The sequence below is a fragment of the Canis lupus genome, chromosome 1 (genome assembly GCF_003254725.2).
Source record: "Canis lupus dingo isolate Sandy chromosome 1, ASM325472v2, whole genome shotgun sequence".
NCBI lineage: Eukaryota > Metazoa > Chordata > Mammalia > Carnivora > Canidae > Canis > Canis lupus.
This window is the reverse complement of record NC_064243.1, coordinates 116274285-116297764: the sequence shown is the minus strand read 5'-3', so window position 1 is coordinate 116297764 and position 23480 is coordinate 116274285. Positions and strand designations below refer to the sequence as shown.

The following is a 23480-nucleotide window of genomic DNA, read 5'->3' as shown; positions in this document are numbered from 1 at the left end:
TTCTAAGTCCAGGTCGTCACCTGTACTTCTGACCAACCAGTTTACAGACTGGAGGTTCCACTGACCCCTCCTTGTGTTCGATTAATGTATTGGAGAGGTTCACAGAACTCAGAAAACCATTTTACTTACTAGATTACCAGTTTATAAAAGGATATAGCTCAGGAAAAGCCAGATGGAAGAGCTGCACAGGCAAGGTATGGGAAAAAGGCAAAGAGCTTCCATGCCCTCTGAACTTGGCACTCTCCTCACATTTCCACGTGTTCACCAACCCAGAAGCTCTCCGAACTCTGTCCTTTTGGGATTTTTATGGAGGTTTCATTACAGTGTTAAAAAGTGTGAGAATGACACCTGAAACTAATATAACACTGTATTTTTTTTAACATGAAAATATGAGTAAAAACCTCATTTAAACCTCCCATGAAGGGGAAGCTCTCATGTACCACTCCTTGTAGTCTGCATAATCAGCAGGAAGAAGAAAGATAATCCTTATTTTGACAAGGGAGGACACTTTTCAGGTAGGAATTTATCTCCTGCTTTTAATAACAAGAGGGAAGATCTCTTCTGCCCTGGCAACAATGTACTAAACACTTTTTTGCAGCCAATAAGAAAACTCTACAATGTCAAACTCTCATTCTCTTCCAATGAACTTGTGTTCAAAACACCCAATTTCCTAGTATATTAAAAAAAAATTTTTTTAAGATTTTATTTATTCATGAGGCACACAACACAGAGAGATAGAGAGAGAGAGAAAGAGGGAGGGAGAAAGAGAAAGAGAAAGAGAAAGAGAGGCAGAGACACAGGCAGAGAGAGAAGCAGGCTCCATGCAGGGATGCAGGACTCCAACCCAGGACTCTAGGATCAGGCCCTGGGCTGAAGGCGGTGCTAAACCGCTGAGCCACCCGGGCTGCCCCCTATTTCCTACTATAAACTAAAAAAAAAAAAAAAGACCTTCCCTTTGTTTCTTCAGACTTGTCTGTGATTTGCCATGGCTTGCTTGTACCAAACTGTGATTCCTCTGCTATTCCCAAACAAACTCATTTTACTAGTAAAATAACTATTTTAAAAGAAAACCAGGCAGCCCGGGTTTTGGTCGCACCAAAAAGAAAAAAATAAAGTCACGGATAAAGTTATCCGTCACATAGTGCCTCTCTATCTCCCCAAAGGAAAGTGAGGAAATCCACCTCATGAGATGCTTTTTTTTCCCCAAGAGGATGGTGACTTTGATATGGAACTGGGCCCTTGGGCTCTCTAAACAACAGAAGTTATTTAGAGGCCAAACAGCAGTTCCAGGCAAGGCTTTATTGGGACTTAAGCTCAGCACAAGGGAGACAGCACAGAGGGAAGATCCTCAGGCTGTCTCCCCAGAGGTCAAGGAGAGCTTTAAAGAGACTTAAGCAGGAAAAAGGTGATGGCTAAACATGTAGGGGCAGTGATTTTGGGGGGCACTTGCACACTTAACAGTCATGCTTCTTTATGTGTCACATGTCTAATTCCACCCTGGGCATGATTTTTAGTATTTTAACAAGGGAGAAATTTGGTGAAAGGTCAGCACTGGGTCCATCTTGGTGCTGACTGGTTTGTTCCAGTTCTTGCAGCCGTGCTTCACTTCTTTTTTTTTTTTTTAATTTTTTTTTATTTATTTATGATAGTCACACAGAGAGAGAGAGAGGCAGCCGTGCTTCACTTCTAAACATATATTGTACTTCTGCATTCCCGTGAGGTATGTTACTCACAAAGCCTTGCGGCTCAGGTCTTCCTCTACAGACCTAGCCAAGGAACACTGGATTTGTGTTTAGGGGGGAGGAGACCCAAGTCCAGTCCCTGCTCTGTCTCAATCTCACCTGAAATAATCCTTTTGTCTTTTTATGACTCCCTCGTTCTGGTTTTAAAAACTTCCCTTTCTGTAGCTCTTTGTGGATTCCCCCTACTTGCTAGACTGTAAACTTATACTTTACTCATGTAAACTAAAGTCCTCTGAACAACTAAGCATATTCCTCCACAGCCTTGTAAGAATTATGAACTTTGTTCTTTTTTCCCAGGTACAGGAAATGGGGAGGCAGGCTCCTTGATAACTGATCAAGGATAGAAGCAGAAAAATGTTTTCCTTTAAACCCTGAAAGCTGACCTATAACCCGCATAGTTCCGATAAGGATCAAATACATGCTGGTTGCTACATTTTTTTAAAATACTTTTTTTTTAAAAGACTTTATTTATTTATTCATGAAAGACACAGAGAGAGAAAGGCTGAGCTGTAGGCAGAGGAAGAAGCAGGGTCCAGGCAGGGAGCCTGATGTGGGACTCGATCCTGAGACCGCAGGATCATGCCCTGAGCCAAGGGCAGGTGCTCAACCGCTGAGCCACCCAGGCGTCCACGGTTGCTACATTCTTTTTTTTTTTTTTTAATTTTTATTTATTTATGATAGAGAGAGAGACAGAGGAAGAGACATAGGCAGAGGGAGAAGCAGGCTCCATGCACCGGGAGCCCGACATGGGATTCAATCCCGGGTCTCCAGGATCGCACCCTGGGCCAAAGGCAGGCGCTAAACCACTGCTCCACCCAGGGTTCCCTGGTTGCTACATACTTAAAGGGTCTCATGACTGCCTGTAAATTTCACTGATAGTTAATATTGAACTGAATGATAAACACCAGAGAAATTGTGCAAAAATAGTTTTACAAGTAGAAATACAAGGAAGATATTTATAATACTCCCTGCATGTCTCCTGTCCCTTGAGTACTAAGCCTATAACCACCAGCTTCATACAGCAAAAGTGAAGCTGAATAAACTTACTAAGTTGCACTATATGTGTCAAGAATTCTTCCTTGACCATTGTGCTCCATGACCCTCCAACAAGAACATCTCTTTTGCCCACACAATGGCAACATGTAATAGGACTACTGAAAGGCACTAGGCCAAGATGCAGAGAATAACTCGTAACCTGGAGAAGTTTTAAGACCTCCATAGGTTTCAAGGCACATCCAGTCCCTGCTCTAACACCCACATGCTTCTGCTAATATATAAACTGTCCCTAGGATCAATAAGGCAAGGTAGATTTGGGACCTATGTCTGCCTTCTCATTGGGTTGTCCTTTAATAAATCTTTCTCTGCTTCAAACCGGATGACTCAGAGATGGGCTTACTAAGCATGGGGCAAACAAATCCAATTTCAGGGCTCAGCAACAGCGCAATGCTGCCACATTCATGAATCATTTTATAAAGCTAATTGAATCTTTAAAATTTACTGAGTGTAACTTTTAAAATTCAACAATAGTCACGATTGATTAAAACATTGGCCATTGGCAAATGATTCAACCTCTAGACATTTTACCCTCTCCAAAAGTTGGAGAGGGATTGAAAGTTCCAACCCTCTAGTCACCTGGTTGGGGCCACTAATAACCAGCCTACACTTTGGTTACATAAGGGTTTCCCAAAGTCATCTCATTAACATAACAAAAGACATCTTTATCGCTCTCTACACTTAGTAAATTCCAAGGGTTTTAGGAGCTCAGTGCAAGAAAAGGTTTTTCCCTTTTTTCTTTATTTAAGTTATGCACAATGCTCCTTCAAACCAAGTCAGGATTTTTATTACAATAAACGAGTGAATGAATACTGGGTCAATCACACATCTGACAAAACAATAGTATCTAATATTGTAATATTCTTAAGGAGAGAAAGATGGTGGTGAAGTGGGAGAACTCTAGAGTCTCTTTGTCCCATGAATACAACTGGATAACTCTTAAATCATTCTAAATACACCAGAAATCGATCTGAAGATTCGCAGAACAAACTCCACAACTAAAGAAGAGGCCACACTGAAGAAGGTAGAAGACTGGAGATGTGGCTTGGGAGAAAAGCAGATCCTGGCCACTGCAGTGGAGAGGGAACTGCTGTTGCTGAGAAGGATGAGAGACAGAATAGCACACAGAGGAGCACATGGGGAAAATAAATCCCCATAGTAATTGGCATGGAAAGCGAAAGGACCCAATTTTGTGAGTTCCTACCACCAGCAGGGCTTTTAAAGATCAGTGTGCTTGACTCTGGCAGAGCTTGGAGGACACTGGAGCTGCTCTTGGAGAAAATGCAGGGCAAAGAGACTCCAAACATACAGCGTGGAGGCTGTGATCTGAAGAGCACCTAGGGCACACAGTGGGAAGGTTAGTTACTCATCTCAAAGTGTGTCACAGAGAGGTAGCCTTTGCATTCACAGAGAGACCCCTCTGGGAACAAAGAAACTGTCAGGACCTATTTCCCTCCCTTAACCCTCAGCATGAGGACCGGCATGAGGCACTGGGCCACCTGTGGGAACTAGTTTGGTGACCACACTCTGTACCTAATTGCTTACACCAAAAGCCACAATCCAGCCCCAGCACTTCAGATTGGCCCTGCCCATTCTGCTTGTCTCTGTTTCAGCACAGTGAGCCCCCTCCCCCAGAAGACAGTCTCTAACCTCTGTCAACACCATGTCTCCTGACTGGCAGTTTTGTGAGGCCTCGGTTCCAGGGGCAGTAGTGACAGGTCAGATTTCACAAGGAGACCAAAGCATACCTGGTAAAAACATACCACATTCAGGCCAGGGACCAAACACTGCCCACAGCAGGCAAAGAGAGTCTCTGCAGATAACTGGCCTGAAGGATATAGCAGCCAGCAAATAAGAGCAGAGTGCATAAAGCACACACTGGAGACACTCCTAGAAGTGACAGGCCCTGGGGAATAGGGGACATTACACTGCAGAGCACTGTACGACCTCTTCTTCATAGAGCCATTGTAATCAAGAACAGAAGACACAGCTGACATTCTTAACACCGAGAAACAGGTACACAGACTTAGACAAAATGAAAGGACAAAGCAATTTGTCCCAAATGAAAGAATAGGACAAAGACATGGAACAGGACAAGGCCACAGCTGCAAATCTAAGCAAAAGTTATAAGTAACATGCCTGATAGAAAGTTATTTTTTTTTTTTTTTCTGATAGAAAGTTTAAAGCAATGATTATAAAGATACTCACTGGTCTTGACAAAAGAGTGGAAGACATCAGTGAAACAATTAACCCAGGGATAAGGAATAACATAGCAGAGATAAAGGGCTAAATAAACAAAATAAGACACACGTTTGATGTAATGAACAACAGGGTATGTATAAGAATCAGAGAAACAAAAAAAATAAGAGAAGAAGAAGAAGAAAAAGAAGAGAAACAAATAAATGACCTAGAAAACAGTAATGAAAAGTAATGCTGAACAAGAGTGAAAAAAGCATTATGCAAACGAAGAACAGACTTAGAGAACACAGTGACTCTATCAATAACACTTGTATTATAGGAATCTCAGAAGAAGAAGAGAAAAAGGAGCAGAGAATTTATGTGAAGAAACAATATCTAAAAACTTCCCTAATTGGGGGAAAGAAACAGGTATCTAGACCCAGGAGGCACAGAGAACCCCCAACAAAGTCAACAAAAGCAGATCCATACCAAGACATAGTGTAATCATACTGGCAAAATATAGTGACAGAGAAAAAATATTAAAAGCAGACAAAAGATAGCTGCATACAAAGGAAACCCCACAAGGTATCAGTAGATTTTTCAGCAGAAACTATCCAAGCCAGAAAGGAGTGGCATGACATATTCAAAGTGCTGAATAGGAACAATCTGCAGCCAAGAATACTCTATACAGCAAGGTTATCATTCAGAATAGAAGAAGAGATCAAGAGTTTCCCACACAAACAAAAACTAAAAGAACTCATGACCACTAAGTAAACTCTGCAAGAAAATAATAAAGGGGACTATCTGAGTGGAAAGGAAAAGCTAAAAATGACAGTGTGAAGGTAGGAAACATAAAGGTAGTAAAAATATTTCTGTAAAAATCAGTCAAGAATTTCACCCCCTCAAAAAAGATGTAAAATATTACACCATATAACTAAAATGTGGGAATGGGACAAGTAAAAATGGGTTCAAACTTAAATGGCCATCAACTTAATACAGACTGCTACATGTAGAAGTTATACATACCTAATGGAAACCACAAATAAAAAAAACCACTAATAGACATGCAAAGAAAAAGAAATCCAAATATATCGCTAAATAAAACCAGCAAAGCATGAAAGAGTGAAAGACAAGAAAGAATCAGAGAAAATATTCAGGAACAACTACAAAACAAGTAATAAAAAGGCAATAAATACAAAACAAAAATTTTTTTCAAGGGCACATGGACTGTTCTCCAGAACAAATCACATACTAGGCCAAAAAACAAAACTCAACAAAATCCAAACGAGTGAATGAAGTTGGAGGTGCTGATTGGCTCAGTTGGTTGAGTGTTCGATTCTTGGTTTTGGCTCAGGTCATGATCTCATGGGTTGTAGATTCAAGCCCGAGGTGGGCTCCACACTCAGTGGAGAGTCTGCTTGGGATTTTCTCTCCCTCTCTCTCTCTGCCCCTGCTTGCACTCTCTTTCTCTCCCTAAATTTTTAAAAGAAAAGATTGAATGAAATTATACCATACATTTTTTCTGACACCATAAAACTAGAAGTCAACCATAAGAAAAAATATGGAAAGACCACAAATACATAAAGGCTAAATAACATGCTACTAACTATGAATGGGTCAACCAGGAAATAAAAGAAATTTAAAAAAATACATAGGAGCAAATGAAAATGAAAATACAATGATTCAAAACCTTTGGGATGTAGCAAAAGTGGTTCTAAGAGAGAAGTTTATATCAATACAGGCCTACATCAAGAAGCAAGAAAAATCTCAAATAACATAACTTTACACCTAAAGGAGCTAGAAAAAGAACAATAAACAAAACCTAAAACCAGGAGATGGACGGAAATAATAAAGATCAGAGCAGAAATAAATGGTATAGAAACTAAAAAACAGAATAGATCAATGAAACCAGAAGCTGGTTCTTTGAAATGATAAACCTTTATCCCAGATTTACCAAGAAAAAAAGAGAAAGCACCCAAATAAATAAAACAAATAAGAGAGAACTATCAACCAACACCACAGAAATTCAAGAGAATATTATGAAAAAAGATATATGACAACAAACTGAACATCCTAGAAGAAAGAGATAAATTCCTAGAAACATATAATCTACCAAAACTGATGCAGGAAGAAAATTTGAACGACCAATTATCAGCAATACAATTGAATCAATAAACAAAAAACTTCTAACAAACAAAAGTCCAGGACAAGATGGCTTCACAGGCAAATTCTACCAAACATTTAAGTAAGACTTAAGAGCTATTCTTCTCAAACTATTTCATTTTTTTTTAAAGATTTATTTATTTATTCATGACAGGCACAGAGAGAGAGAGAGGAAGAGACACAGGCAGAGGGAGAAGCAGGCTCCATGCAGGGAGCCTGACGTGGGACTCGATCCCGAGTCTCCAGGATCACACTCCGGGCTGAAGGCAGCACTAAACCACTAGCGCGCCGGGGCTGCCCTCTCAAACTATTTCAAAAAAACGACGGAAGAGGAATGAAAACTTCCAAATTCATTCCATGAGGCCAGCATTACTGATACCAAAACCAAATAAAGACACCACAAAGAAAGGGAACTATACGGACCAATATCTCTGATGAACAGAGATGCAAAAAACATCAACAAAATACTATCAAACCAAATCCAACAATACATTTAAAAAAATCATTCAGCACGGTGAAGGGGGATTTACTCCTGGGTTGCAAGCGTGGTTAAATGATACCTGATACACCACATCAATAAGAGAAAAGATAAGAACCATATGACCATGAAAATAGACACAGAAAAAGCACTTGACAAGTACAACACCCATTCATGATAAAAACCCTCAACAACAACAAAACCCTCAACAAAGTAGTGTTAGAGAGAACATACCTCAACATAACAAAAGGCCACATGTAAAAAACCCACAGCTAACATCATTCTCTATGAGGAAAAACTGAGACCTTTCTACTAAAGTCAGGAATAAGACAAGGATGTCCACTCTCACCACTTTTATTCAACACAATAATTGAAGTCCTAGCCATAGCAATCACAGAATAAGAAGAAAGAAATATAAGGCATCCAAATCGGTGAGGAAGAAGTACAACTTTCAGTACTTGCAGATGACTGGATACAATATATGGAAAACCCAAAACACTTCACCAAAAAACTGCTAGAACTGATAAATGAATTCAGTAAAATGTCAGGATACAAAATAAACCTACAGAAACCTGTTGCATTTCTACACACCAATAATGAAGCAGATGGGAAAATAAGAAAACAATATCATTTAAAATTGCACCAAAAATAGTAAGATACCTAAGAATAAACCTAACCAAAGAGGAAAAAGAGCTATACTCTGAAAACTACAAAAGACTGGTGAACAAAACTGAAAACAAAAAAAGAAGTGGAAAGAAATTCTTTGCTCATGGACTGGAAGAACAAATAATATTAAAATGTCTACACTACCCGAAGTATGCAATCCCTATCAAGATACCAACAGTGTTTTTCACAGCACTAGAACAAATAATCCTAAATTTGTAAGGAACCACATAAAATGCTGAATAGCCAAATAAATCTTTTTTTTTTTTTTTTTTTTTTTTTTTTTTTTAGCCAAAGAAATGAAAACTTGATAAAGAAAAGCAAAGCTGGATAGGATGCCTGGATGGCTAAATCGGTTAAGCACCTGAGCCTTTAGCTCAGTCAGTTAAGCACCTGAGCTCAGGTCATGATCCTAAGGTCCTGGGATCAAACTCCATGGCAGGCTCTGTGGTCAGTGGGGAGGGATGTAGGGATGCCTGGGTGGGTCAATAGTTGAGTGCCTGCCTTCTTCCACCCAGGGTGTGATCCTGGAGTCCCGGGATCGAGTCCCACATTGGGCTCCCTGCGTGGAGCCTGCTTCTCCCTCTGCCTATGTCTCTGCCTCTCTCTCTGTGTGTCTCTCATAAATAAATAAAATCTTAAAAAATAAAATAAAATAAATGGTAAATTAATCTTTGATAAAGCAGGAAAGAATATCCAATGGGGAAAAAGTCTCTTCAACAAACAGTATTGGGAAAACTGGACAACATGCAAAAGGAGGAAACTGGACCACTTTCTTGCACCATACACAAAATACGTTCAAAATGGATTAGAGACCTGAATGTGAGACCTGAAACCATAAAAATCATAGAAAGGAACACAGGTAGTAATTTCTTGAACAATGGCCATAGCAACTTTTTTCTAGATAGACACCCTGGGGCAAGGAAAATGAAAGCAAAAATAACTACTGGGATTACATCAAAATAAAAAGGTTCTGCACAGTGAAGGAAACAATCAACAAAACCAAAGGCAGCCTTTGAAATGGGAGAAGGTATTTGCAAATAACATATCCTATAAAGTGTTGCTATCCAAAATATATAAAGAACTTATAAAACTCAACACTCTAAAAACAAATAATCTGATTAAAAAAAAAGTGGGCAGAAGACATGGACAGACATTTCTCCAAAGAAACAAAGATGAGGCAGCCCTGGTGGCTCAGCAGTTTAGCGCCGCCTTCAGCCCGGGACCTGATCCTGGAGACCCAGGATCGAGTCCCACGTCAGGCTCCCTGCATGGAGCCTGCTTCTCCCTCTGCCTGTGTCTCTGCCTCTATCTCTCTGTGTGTCTCTCATGAATAAATAAATAAAGTCTTAAAAACAAACAAACAAACAAAAAAACAAAGAAACAGAGATGGTCAACAGACACAAGAAAGGATGTTCTACACTACTGATCATGAGGGAAATGCAAATCAAAACTACAGTGAGAGAACACCTCACAACTGACAGAATGGCTAAAATCAACAACACAAGAAACAAGAGGTGTTGGTGAGGATGTGGAAAAAAAGGAACCCTCGTGCATTATTGGTGGGAATGCACATTGGTGCAGCCACTGTGGCAAACAGCATGGAGGTTCATCAAAAAATCAAAAATAGAACTACCCTATAATCTTAGAATCACACTACTAGATATTTACCCAAAGAGTACAAAAACACTAATTCAAAGGGATACATGCACCTCTATGTTTATAGAATCATTATTTACAATAGCCAAGATATGAAAGCAGCCCAAGTGTCCACTGACTGTGAATGGATAGAGATGTATATATATATATATATATATATATATATATACACAATGAAATATTATTCAGTCACAAAAAGAATGAGACATTGCCATTTGCAAGGACATGGATAGAGCTACAGAGTACAATGCTAAGTGAAGTCAGTCAGAGAAAGACAAATATCACACGGTTTCATTAATGTGTGGAATTTAAGAAACAAAACCAGGAGCAAAGGGGAAAAACAAAGACAAACCAAGAAACAGACTATTAACTATAGAGAACAAACTGAAGGTTACCAGACAGCAGGTGGATGGGGTGATGGGTGAAATAGATGATGGGGATTAAGGAGTGCACTTGTGTTAAGCACTCCCAAGTGATTAAAATAAAAACTTAAAAAAAAAAAAAAACAAAAAAAAAAAACTTAAAAAATATATATTCTCAAAGAATTTTCAACTATGTGATGTTACAGTATCACTTAAATGAATATGTATATATACATGTGTATATGAATCTACATGTTTATTTAAGTAAAACCAACATACTCAATATAAAATGTACTATTGTGGGGGCCTGGTGGCTCAGTTGGTTAAGGAACCAACTCTTGGTTTCCCTCAGGTCTTTTGTTGTTATTGTTGTTAAAGATTTTGAGAAAGAGAAGAGAGAGCACGCACGCACGCACGCATGAGCAGGAGGAGGGGCAGAGGGAGAAGCAGACTCCCCACTGAGCAGGGACCCTGACACGGGCTGGATCCCAGGACCCCGGGATCATGACCCCTGCCCAATGCAGAGTCTTAACCACCTGAGCCACTCAGGTGTCACTGGCTTCCCTCAGGTTCAGGGATCGTCTCCTGGCCTGTGCTTAGTGGAGAGTCAACTTGAGATTCTCTTCCTCTGCCCCTCCCCCACTCAGGCTGTGCCCTGCTTTTCTCTCTCAAATAAATAAATCTTTAGAGGGATCCCTGGGTGGCGCAGCGGTTTGGCGCCTGCCTTTGGCCCAGGGCGCGATCCTGGAGACCCGGGATCGAATCCCACATCGGGCTCCCGGTGCATGGAGCCTGCTTCTCCCTCTGCCTGTGTCTCTGCCTCTCTCTCTCTCTCTGTGACTATCATAAAAAAAAAAAAAAAAAAAATGTTTTAAAAAAAAAAAAATAAATAAATCTTTAGAAATAAATAAATAAAATGTACTATTTGGGGGATCCCTGAGTGGCGCAGTGGTTTGGCGCCTGCCTTTGGCCCAGGGCGCGATCCTGGAGACCTGGGATCGAGTCCCACATCGGGCTCCCGGTGCATGGAGCCTGCTTCTCCCTCTGCCTGTGTCTCTGCCTCTCTCTCTCTCTCTCTGTGACTATCATAAAAAAAAAAAAAAAAAAAAAAGTACTATTTGCTCTGTTCATTAAAACAATTGGGAATGCAATTAAGATATTTTCTAGGAGAAACAGTAAGTTTTGGTTACTTGCTGGGTCTTTGTTAAGCATTTGACAAGAAAGAAAAAAATCACATCCTGAAAAAATAAAGCATTTCAGAAACAAAGAGAATGGAACCTGGGTGGCTCAGTGGTTGAGCGTCTGCCTTCAGCTCAGGGTGTGATTCTGGAGTCCCGGGATCGAATCTCACATGGGGCTCCCTGTGTGGAGCCTGCTTCTTCCTCGGCCTGTGTCTCTCCCTCTCTCTGTATCTCTCATGAATAAATAAAATCTTTTAAAAAAGAAAAATACTAAGTCACCTTAAACATAACTTAATTGTCACAATTATTTCCTCATCCAATGAAGACCTTTCTTGGAGAAGGACAGAGACAAGAGTAGGATGAGGGCCCAGATGAGGTCAACTGGCTTCACTAGCCACCAATCCCTCTGCCCCATCAGGGGACACCAGGGCTTCCAAAACAATCTCAGGGTGAGAGAAAAGTCCAAGCCTTTACTGTCAAGGAGCAGAGCCGTCTTGTGCTCCCATTTATGATTATGTGTGACACAGTCACCAAACAAATTCCCCAAATGCTTTACAGCCTGGCATCCACTACTAGACCCAAAGTAACACCCTAGTCAATAACACCCTCCCTACACAGGGCTCCAGTCACAACACCCATGGCGGTTCAGTCACAAAGCTCCCTACACCAGCACACAAAGTGGAATACACGATCACACCGTCACAACCGCATGCCCACTACAGGGACACAGTCACAGGTGACCCATAGCCCCCCACCCCCACCCCAGTGTTATACATGGTCACACATTAACAACCATAACACAGGGTCTCAGTGTTATGACAAGCTAATCCACACCCGCACACAAGGTATCACACACATTCACAAATGCATATATACACATCACTGGGCAGTCACAAATTTCACCACCGCTTCTCCTCAGCCCCTTCTGCCCCAACAGACTTAATACTTAGTCTCCGTCCCGACGGCGGTACCTGGGCTTTTTTCAACCTCCGTCTCCTCTCAGTCGTGTTAGCGGCTGGGACCAGAGACCGAGAGACCGCGGCTCGCGTCTGAACACAGCTCAGCTCAAAGCGCCCGCTTCGCTGTGGGAGAGGAGCGTCGGGCGCGATGCCTCCTGGGAAATGTAGTTAAGCTCTGCCTTCGCGATGCAGAATTCGGCGCCCGGCGTGAGCCTTGCCAGAGACCTCCATCCTCGCCCACCCTGAGGCAGAACTGCGCCCCGAAATGTTTCGGCGCTCCGTGGGTAGGGAGCCTTATACCCTGGCTCCTACAAAGGAGTAATCCCGGCGTGCTTGAACTGAGTTTATTATAACCCAAGGCACACCACTGCCCTCTCCCAAAGGTAGAGTTAACACAGGTAGAGTATTAAACGGAGTCGTGAGACTCGGTGTACTTACACTCCTCCCCCTACCAGGCCGACAGTCCCACAAACTCTGGCGCAGGAAAGAAAACGCTAAAAGCGGACTCGAACTACTGAAAATTATGGGAAATGTAGTCCGCAGTCAGAAAAGTGGGAGACCTGCCAATACCAACAGATTCTGTCCAGCTCTGAGCCCGGCTTGGCAGAGCCCAGGAGACCTCTGGGAGAGCCAGCCAGCCCACGGAGTGCGCAGGCGCAGACTTTCTGGCTCGCCATAGTCGTCTTTGTCTGCCGGTGAGTGTGGTTTCTGCCTCGCAAGGCGCAGATCTGGGCGTGGGACCTGGGTTTCTGGGCTCCGGATCCGGTCAGGGAGGCTGCAGGGGAGGATTCTTAGAGCCTGCGACAGGGCTGGGGAGGCTGACGGGGAAGAATCGCTTTCTGTGACGTGGAGTGTTCAAAGCCTGTGTGGATGGGGGCAGGGGTAAAAGAGGAAACGGGCGGGTTCGCGGGCGGGTTCGCGGGTGGGCGACGGACGGTGTGAGAGGGGTGTAAGAGGTCCAACTTGGGTGAGAATTGTATGGTTCCAAGTTTGTGAGGATGGATGGCATGGTGAGCTTTGAAGGGTAGTAACCTCAACCTCACTTTTCTCGTTTCCAAAATAATGATAATAAAGATGCATCTTTGTGGAGTATCCGTTTTTCTGAAAGGAAAATGGCTAAGACATCCAGAGATAATTTTTAAAACGAATTTTATATAAAGGCAGAGTCATTGTAGAATAGAAAACAAAATCAGGATTAACCATTTTTTAGATGTATTTCCGAAAAACTTGTTTTTGGACATCTAGGACACCCCCCACCCACCCCCCGCCCCACCCCCGGTGTACTGACTTTTCTTAATTCTTTGGAGGAACTTTGGTGAGGCAGCTTTGAGAGGCCCTGGACTAAGGAGGAGCTTTAAGAGCTAGTCTCCACTACTGTAGACAGCACAGAATTGTGAAAGATGCCCTGTCTTTGGTGCAGAGATATCAAGTAACAGATTTAAGGCTCCCTTGTTTCTGAGTGACGTGGCAGTGACTCGTAATTTGACCAGGTTTTCCCCAGACCAAATGGCCTTTGTAAATGTAGGGAAACAAATTTTCTTCTATCTATATTTATTGACGCATGCTTCCAGTATTCTATCACACCAAACATTTTTCAATAAAATGAAAAGGTACCACGGTACAAAAATTCATATATGCAAATAATAGCTTTGACATATACAAAAAGTATCAGTAATAGTTATGAAGATGGTACTTTATTTATAATAGCGAAAAATCAGACGAAACACCTAGGGATAAACAAGAAATGTATAAAGTCTATATGAAAATTATTCTTCAATGTTAGGGCAGCCCAGGTGGCTCAGAGGTTTAGCGCCGCCTTCAGCCCAGGGCCTGATCCTGGAGACCTGGGATCGAGTCCCATGTCGGGCTCCCTGCATGGAGCCTGCTTCTCCCTCTGCCTGTGTCTCTGCGCCTCTCTCTCTGTCTCTCATGAATAAATTAAAAAAAAAAAAAAAACTTAAAAAAATGATTCTTCAATGTTAACAAAAGACCAAAAGAAAACTTGAACAAATGTAAATATACGTCATATCTTAAGTGGGAATAAGAATGTATATTCGAAGGTACATAAAGAAGCTTTTGAAGTTTACACAGAAAATAAAGGTTGTCAGAGAAGGGAGATGCAATAGCTAGGGCAGGGGTAAGAATCACAGTTTTGCTTGTCTTGTTTATTTCCATTTTTAACTAGGATGGAAGAATTAGATTTCTATGTTCACTCCATTATTTTTCAGATATTTATCACTTTCTCTCACTTTTTTTAAGATTTTATTTGACAGAAAGTGACCACACACAAGCACAAGTGGGGGGAGGGGTAGAGGGAGAAGGAGAAGCAGAATCTCCACTGACCAGGGTACCTGATGCTGGGCTTGATCCCAGGACTTTATAACCTGAGCCAAAGGCAGATCCTTCACCAACTTGGCCATCCAGGTGCCCCTCGCTGCCTCATTTGAATGTTTACTTGACTTTCATTATACTACTGTCATTTGTATAATTCCAATCAACACCAAGGAATAACCACCCCCCCTCCAAAAAAAAAAGCTCCACTAGTAATTTATGTTTCTGTTTGTCCCTTAACCACTACTATTCCTAAGTTTCTGACTTTGATCATATATATATATATATATTTTTGTTTGTTTGTTTGTTTTTACCTCTAAGAACAAAATTTGACTGCTGTAGCTTCACCAACAGGTAACTAACAAATGTCCATTCCTATTTGAGCCATTTCTTGAACTACTTATTTATATATCTGATTGCCTAATGGACAGCTCCACCTTGAGGTTGCACAGGAACTTCAAACTATGCACAAAATGTTATTACTGATAACTCCTGCCTCTTGTGGTTTGCCTTCATCCATTTCCCCTTTGTACTACCTGTTTTGTCAGTTCATAACACTGTCCAGCCAGATTCAAAGCCTCTTATAACTGACCAAGGGAAGAGCTTTTGAGTTTGACTCTTATCTGTCACACCCCATTACAAATTGGGAGGGCCAGATTTCTTAGTTACACATAATAAATGATAAATATGTATATTTGTTGAATCAATGAATGACAATAAAATTATAGGGTACTTATAATGCTTAATTTCTCCTAGAGTAACATGACCTAGGTAAAATACTAAGCTGCTAAAAAATTTTAAGAACTCTAACCATGAAAAATACATGGAACAACATCCTTTACATTTTATCCATATCATTTAAAGTTGGTGACTTCAGATTTATAAGAAAAATTATTTTATGGGGGAAAATGATATTCAAAACTGTGTTCAATCAGGAGCAAGGCCACAGGTGACACTTCCTCAGAGGTACCAGTTCAGGTTGTGAATCTGTAGAACTCTGACAACTTGGTCTCATGTAATTTCTCTGTATCACCTAAATTCTGAAAAGAATATTTCCCATTTCTGAAATGTATGGACCTTTAAATGGCATAATGGGTTTGGCCTGGGATGCAAAATATAAATACTTTTTTTTCCCATGTGATCACACGTATGCATGTGCTCCAGCTTCTAAGCCAAAGGGTCATCATTACTTTGTTCTTTTTTCACAGGCCAGCTTCCTTGTGCATCTACAGGAAATGCACTTGCCTTATCCTTCAAAACCTCCAAGAGTCCTGTGGCTTCAACCTGAATTATAGGATGCTGCTTTGACCCTCAACAGTAATGTCCAAATCCTGTGTCACTATTTAGAAGTGTAAGGGTACCGGTTTAAACAAGAAGAGCAATGGAGAGAGAACTGTAAAGGAGGTGCTCTTCAGGTGAGCAAGAAAGAACCTAGCAGGTATCAGTGGGATAAGGGCTTGTTACAATTACTCAACCTCCAACCTCTGAAAAAAAAAATTTTTTTTAAAGATTTTATTTATTCATGAGAGACACAGAGAGAGAGGGAACCAGAGACACAGGCAGAGGGAGAAGCAGGCTTCATGCAGAGAGACACAGAGGGAGAAGCAGGCTCCATGCAGGGAGCCTGACGTGGGACTCAATCCCAGGTCTTCAGGATCACGCCCTGGGCTAAAGGCAGCACTAAACTGTTTGGCCACCGGGGCTGCCCTCTGAAAAATTTTTTGAGGCAGTTTTCTTACCAGCCCTTTTCTTTTGGAGTAACAGTTGCTGGAAATTCTTTAGATACTTAAATAGCATTTCCAGATAACTCTTGCTTGATCAGTGCTGGTTTTTTTCTCAGATTCTGGGTGTCTGGTTGTCCTTCCAACCTCTATTCTGGATGCCAGCCTCTTCATTTGCAGTCTCAGTTTGATAAATTTTACAACCTACATGTTGTGTTCTCCCTTTCACTAACATTCTCCATTTTTCACTTTCCCCTGGTTGTTATCTTGCCAAGGATTACAAAATCTGTAATCTTTCAAATCTTAGCATATAGATTTTTTTCTTTAAAATTGAATTTTCGGGATCCCTGGGTGGCGCAGCGGTTTGGCGCCTGCCTTTGGCCCAGGGCGCGATCCTGGAGACCCGGGATCGAATCCCACGTCGGGCTCCCGGTGCATGGAGCCTGCTTCTTCCTCTGCCTGTGTCTCTGCCTCTCTCTCTCTCTGTGACTATCATAAATAAATAAAAATTAAAAAAAAAAAATTTAAAATTGAATTTTCTAGGGGCGCCTGGGTAGCTCAGTCAGTTAAGTATCCAACTCATGATTTCAGCTCAGGTCATGATCTCAGGGTCATGGGATTGGGCCCACATTGTACTCCACACTGGGCATGAAGCCTGCTTGGCTCTCCCTCTCCATCTGCCCCTCCCATCCCCCGATTGTACTCTTTCTCTCTCTTAAAAATTTTCTTTCATATAAAATTTAACTTTCTCTCATTTCTCCCCACTTCCATCGTTATATGTCTCAGAGTTGAGTTTTACCCCTTTATCCTCATTTCTTATTTTCTTCCTACCTCCAACTATCATAGCACAACATTTCTCTCCCCTCTTGTTTTTTAACAATATGGCTGGCTTGGAAATTAGTCCTGATTTCCTACATGTTCACCTCTCTGTTACTTTTAAAAAGAAATAATACTACTTTTTAAAAAATCCAGTACACATACTTAATAGAAAAGTAAAACAATGGGCAGCCCGGGTGGTTCAGTGGTTTAGCACCACCTTCAGTGCAGGGTGTGATCCTGGAGATCCAGGATCGAGTTCCACGTCAGGCTCCCTGCATGGAGCCTGCTTCTCTTCTCCCTCTGCCTGTGTCTCTCCCATTCTCTCTCTGTGTGTCTCTCATTAATGAATAAATAAAATCTTTTAAAAAAAAGAAAGAAAAGTAAAACAATGGGTATGTCTTCTAAATCCTGGCCCTCACTTCTCCATATCTGTTCCCCGGAAGCAGTCACTAGTAACTGTGTATTCTTCTAAATCTTTATAGGAGTATACAAGGAGGCTTTCAAGCAGAACAGTGACATGATTTGACTGTGACAAGAATACACAGCTGTTGCTGTGTGGAGAGGGGCTATAAAGTGGCAAAGGCAAAAGTAGGAAGAACACTGAGGAGCCTGTTAAATGATCTAGGCAAGACATGATGTGGCTTACGCCTTGAGGATTATGAGAAATGGCCCGATGTTGACAGTGTTTTGAAATTAAAGCTAACAGGATGTGGAGATGTAGCAGGTGTATGATCTAAGAGACAGTTGTTCAAGGCTTGAGGAATTGTGAAAATGAGGTGGCTATTTAACAAGATGAGAAGAATTTGGGAGGAATTCATTTGGGAGAACAAGAGTTTGGTTTGGGGCAGGGAAGATTAAACCCTATTAGACATCCAAGTATAGATTTTGAGTAGCAAGTGGATATGTGAATCCGTTGTGGAAAGGGGTCCAGGCTAGTGATTAAATATTTTCAAAATATGGGATGGCTAGGTGGATCAGTGGTTCAGCTCAGGGCGTGATCCCAGGGTCCTGGGATCGAGTCTTGCATTGGGCTCCCACTAGGGAGCCTGCTTCTCCCTCTGCCTAGGTCTCTGCTTCTCTCTGTGTGTCTCTCATGAATAAATAAATAAAATCTTTAAAAAAATATTTTCAAAATATTAATATCAGAGTGCACAAATGTCAAGGAAGCTCTTAACTATATTCTGTGGAAATAGTGACCTGTTAGAACAGGGCTTAGCAAACTAAAACCTACTGTGTGTTTTTATGAAGAGTTACTGAAACATGGCCACATTTAGTACATCTTGTCCATTCATTCTCTTATTGTTTGTGACTACTTTCTTTCTACAATGCCTGAGTTGAGTAGGCATCTGCAGATACATGATGTTGTAAAGCATGAGACAGAACTAAAAAGTTTATCATGGTAAAGCTAAGTGATTATAATAAACCCTAAAATGTACTGCTTTAAGGAATATAGGAATTGATTTCTTGGTCACATACCAGTAATGTATTGAATAGTGAATAGTGTATTGATTTGCATGGTTGCTTTGGTCTTTGTGGTCCTTTAAGCATCCAGATTTTTTCCAGATTGTCTATTTATCATTCAGTTGTGGTTGAAACTGGATCCAGCCTGGCAGAGGAGAGAGAAATCACCACTGTAGGGCAAGAGGTCAATAAACTTTTTCTGTAAAGGTCCCAATAATAAATATATAAGGCTTTGTAGACCATAGGATCTCTGCTGCAACTCCTCAGGTCAGGCATTATAGCACAAAAGTAGTTTGCTTCACATTAGACTATCTTAATTTCTATTTTGAAAATATTTTTTAAACCACAAGGTAAATGCTATTGAAAGAACCATTTTGCCTGATTTTCAGATGGTGTTGCCTAGTTCTGTTTAGAATTTTATAGTATGAGGGGCACCTGGGTGGCTCAGTCAATTAAGCATCTCTTGATTTTGACTCAGGTGATGATCTCATGGCAGTTCGTTTGAGCCCTGTGTTGGGGGCTCCACAATCAGTGAAGAGTCTGCTTGAGATTCTCTTTCCTCCTCCCCCCTCCTCTCTCTCTCCCTCACTCTCTCCCTGTCTCGCTCTCTAAAATCAATAAACCTTTCAAAAAAATTTTACACTATGAAAAATTCAATTCTGATAAATAATGTATGAAGTATGTTGATGTCATACCTATAAAACTACAAGGAATTTTAGTTACCAAGGAGATGTCATTTCTCTGTTTTCTTTTACTAGTAATATAATGGGCTAATCCTGATCTGTTCTCCATCATGCTTTTGCAAATGTAATAAATTTAAGAATTGGAAATCTTTAAATAAATGCTATTACTGTAATTTGTAAAAGTTTTATAAAATCCACATGTTGAGCCATTTATGCCTTGGGCTTTAGGGTAATAAAATACTTTAACAATTATCTATATTTTTTTTCCATGTTTACTTGTTTGTTTAGGATTTCTGTGTTTTCTGGTCTCAGTTTTCTTTTTTCCCCCCCAAGATTTTTTATTTATTTGAGAGACAGAGGGAGAAGCAGACTTCCCACTGAGCAGGGAGCCCAATGCAAGGCTTGATCCCAGAACTCTGAGATCATGACCTGAGCCAAAGGCAGACTCTTAACTAGCTTAGCTACCCAAGCACCCCTGGTTTCAGTATTCATATTTGGTTTTCAATTTTATTTGCATAGAGTTGAGCAAATAATCTATAGTCCTTTTCTATTTATGATTATTTCCAAATAATCATTTTTTATTTTTGTAATTTTGCTTATTTCTCTTTAGTTTTTCCCTAAGAATCAACTTATGAATTTATTATTACTTCTGTTTTGCCACTTGTAATAATTAATTTTTCTTTTTTTTTTTTTAAGATTTACTTTTTTGTTCATGAGAGACACAGAGAGAGAGGCACAGACACAAGCAGAGGGAGAAGCAGGCTTCCCGCAGGGAAGCCCATATGGGACTCAATCCTTGATTCCCGGACCACACCCTGCACCGAAGGCTGATGCTCAACCACTGAGCCACCCAGGTGTCCCCCAGTAATTAATTTTTCTTATCTTTAATAATTTTTATTTTTGTTTTTATTATTTACTTTTTTAGAGAGAGAGAGAGAGAGCATGTGGTGGGGAGGGGCAGAAGGAGAGGGAGAGAGAGAATCCCAAGCAGGCTCCTTGCTGGGCACAGAGCCCAATCCAAGGCTCAATCTCATAGCCCAAAGATCATATACTAGGCTGAAATCAAGAGCCAGACACTTAACTGAGCCGCCTAGGGGCCCCAATTTTTCTGTTTTTCTTATATTTACTTATTGTAATTTCTTAGTTTGAATGCTTAGTTTATTATGTTATTTCTTTTTAAAGTAGTGTAAACATTTATATTAAAAGCTATCCAGGGGATGCCTGGGTGGCTCAGTGGTTGAGCATCTGTCTGCCTTTGGCTCAGGGCATGGTCCCAAGGTCCCGGGATCGAGTTCCACATCAGGCTCCCTGCATAGAGCCTGCTTTTCCTCCCACTGCCTATGTCTCTGCCTCTCTCTCTCTCTCTGTGTCTCTCATGTATAAATAAATAAAATCTTTAAAAAAAATAAAACCTATCCAGGCATTTTTCACATGTGTTCTGTGGGATCTGATATATATTTTTTCTGAATTTTTCTGAATATTTCTGAATATTCTGCAATTAATTTTCTCTTTAATATTTTTGTTGAAGCCAGTACATTTTGAAATTTAAAGCAACAAATTCTGTTTTTCTGTTGTAATTTTTTTTTAGATAAAGTATTTTATCTGCCCTTTTCCACATTGTGGAATAGTTTTGTAGGTTTTATTTTATTTTTTTTATTTATTTATTTTTTTTAATTTTTATTTATTTATGATAGTCACAGAGAGAGAGAGAGAGAGGCAGAGACATAGGCAGAGGGAGAAGCAGGCTCCATGCACCGGGAGCCTGATGTGGGATTCGATCCCGGGTCTCCAGGATCGCGCCCTGGGCCAAAGGCAGGCACCAAACCGCTGCGCCACCCAGGGATCCCGTTTTGTAGGTTTTATAGGCAAACTGTATTGGCTGATTTTAAGAATGTTCTTTGAGCCTTTAAAAAGGTGGTTATAAAACTGATTAGCTCTCTGTTATAAATTAGTATACATTTTTATTTAATGTTCCTATCTTTAGTATATTCAACTTTATGGATTTGATGCTTGAGGAAAGGTAATCTTCTCAGTTACTAATGTGTTTTTGTATCTTGGATGTCTTTGTTTTATGTATCATGATTATCTTTATTCTTTATTTTCAGTATATCTGATACTGTTTTAGATGTGTATATAGTTTAGGTGCATTTTGTTATATCAGTTATTAAACATTTGCATGTGTCAAAATCATCGGGAGGGCTTGTTAAATACAGATTACTGGGAGACACCTGGGTGGCTCAGTGGTTGTGTCTACTTTTGGCTTAGGGCATGATCCTGGGATCCTGGAATCAAGTTCCGCAGCAGGTTCCCCATGAGGAGCCTGCTTCTCCCTCTGCCTGTGTCTCTGCCTCTCTCTGTGTCTCGAATGAATGAATGAATGAATAAATAAATAAATAAATAAATAAATCTTTTAGAAATGCAGATTACTGGGCCTTATCTGCAGATTTTCTGAATGAATAAATAAATAAATAAATAAATCTTTTTTAAAAATGCAGATTACTGGGCCTTATCTGCAGATTTTCTGATTTAAGACATATGTACGGAGCCTGAGAATTTTCTGTATGAGCCTGTCATAGTCTTTTTCTTTTAGTAGTTCTTTTTATCTTAGTTGTGTTTATTGACAGTCACAGTATGTTTAGTATTGGTTTTCTTATTTAATATTATGCATTCTGTTTTAAATTTGACCTCATCTTTTTTTATCCTTTTTTGTAGCATCTTTGATTTGCTTGTCTTGGATATTATGTCTTCGGAAAATTTGGAAAGCTTATTATATTTTATTATAATATGTATTATTTTATAATATTCTCTCTTTTTTTTTTTATAATATTCTCTTGGTTGACTTTATATTCATAACTTCCTTAGTCTTCATCTTCTGTTTCTTTAGTCCCCACTAAGGAATGATGTATATCTTATACATTAGTATGTTTTTAGTCTCCCTCCTCTCTCTACCACACAGTTGGTGATTACAGTAATTATTCCAGTTTTAAATAGGATTGGCTGTACCCTTCTTACCTCCCCTCTTCATATATATGGAATTATTTGTGTCTTTGAATTTGATTGTGCAGTGACCCATCTGTCAAAGACCTATCCATTGTTTATCCTTGAGCTTCATTTTTAATAAAATGTCTCATCATTTTAGCCCAGTTTCTCTAATCTTTCTACTCCTATACCATATTATAGCTTCCAGAGCAACTTGGTCCTAGGTATGTACTCTCTCATATTTCTGTTTTTCACTTCATGTTTAGGACATACATTGAAGCTCATTGAGAGAAAGGCCAGTATTTTATCCTTCGTATCTGCGTCTTGAGCATAATGTACAAGATGATTATTAAATAATTAGTGATTGTTGTAGACCTTCAGGTGTGTATTTACATTTTCAGCTTTATTAAGGTATATTTTACATTAAATAAAAGTCACCCCCTTTAAATATATTATTTGATAAATTTGGTATTTGTATAGTCATAAAACCTAAACCAAAACAAACATACAGAATAGATTCATCAACAGTTCTGCCCTTTTGCAGTTGAACCATACCCCTCCCCCATCCCTGGTGATAACTAATTGGCTTTATGTTATTATAGCTTGCTGTTTCTAGAATTTCATAAAAATGTGATCATATACTGTATAATCTTTAGCATTAATTTCTTTGACTTGGTTTTACATTTTTTGAATTCATATTATGTATGTTATTTCATACATTTTTATTGATTATTATCATATATAATTTGTCTTTTCACCAGTCAGTAGACATTTAGATTATTTCTATTTTGGGCTATTTTGAATAATGCTATTATGAACATTCATATACAAAGTCTTTGTGTGAACATACTTATTTTTCTTGAATAAATGCCTAGGAGTGGGGTTGCTGCATAGATAAGTGTATATTTAACTTTATAAAATACTCTGTGTTCCAAAGTAGTTAAACCACTTTTCATTTCCACCTACTGTTACCATTGAGAGTTATACTTGCTTCATATTCTCATACTTGGATTGAAAGTTGCTTTACCTTTAGCCATATTAGTGGATG

At 40.0% G+C, this 23480-nt stretch overlaps 2 protein-coding genes across 8 annotated transcripts in view; one reads left to right on the top strand and one right to left on the bottom strand.

Moving 5' to 3' along the window:
• ZNF382 (zinc finger protein 382) overlaps positions 1-12591 on the bottom strand; it is a 118316-nt gene extending 105725 nt beyond the window's left edge. For all 4 annotated transcript variants that reach the window (XR_007410707.1, XR_007410704.1, XR_007410706.1 and 1 more), the window contains exon 1: positions 12451-12591. The gene's annotated coding sequence lies outside the window, so the exon portion shown is untranslated. The remainder of the gene's footprint in view (positions 1-12450) is intronic.
• ZNF260 (zinc finger protein 260) overlaps positions 1-23480 on the top strand; it is an 88672-nt gene that overhangs the window by 54135 nt on the left and 11057 nt on the right. Inside the window, exons 1-3 of one of the 4 annotated variants that reach the window (XM_035703890.2) lie at positions 12562-12722; positions 12894-13133; positions 15978-16184. The exons of 1 other annotated variant lie outside the window; for it this stretch is intronic. The gene's annotated coding sequence lies outside the window, so the exon portion shown is untranslated. Of the gene's footprint in view, positions 1-12561; positions 13134-15977; positions 16185-23480 lie in introns of those variants that run through there. 2 more of the 4 variants (XM_035703889.2, XM_025421708.3) reach the window with 2 other exon arrangements.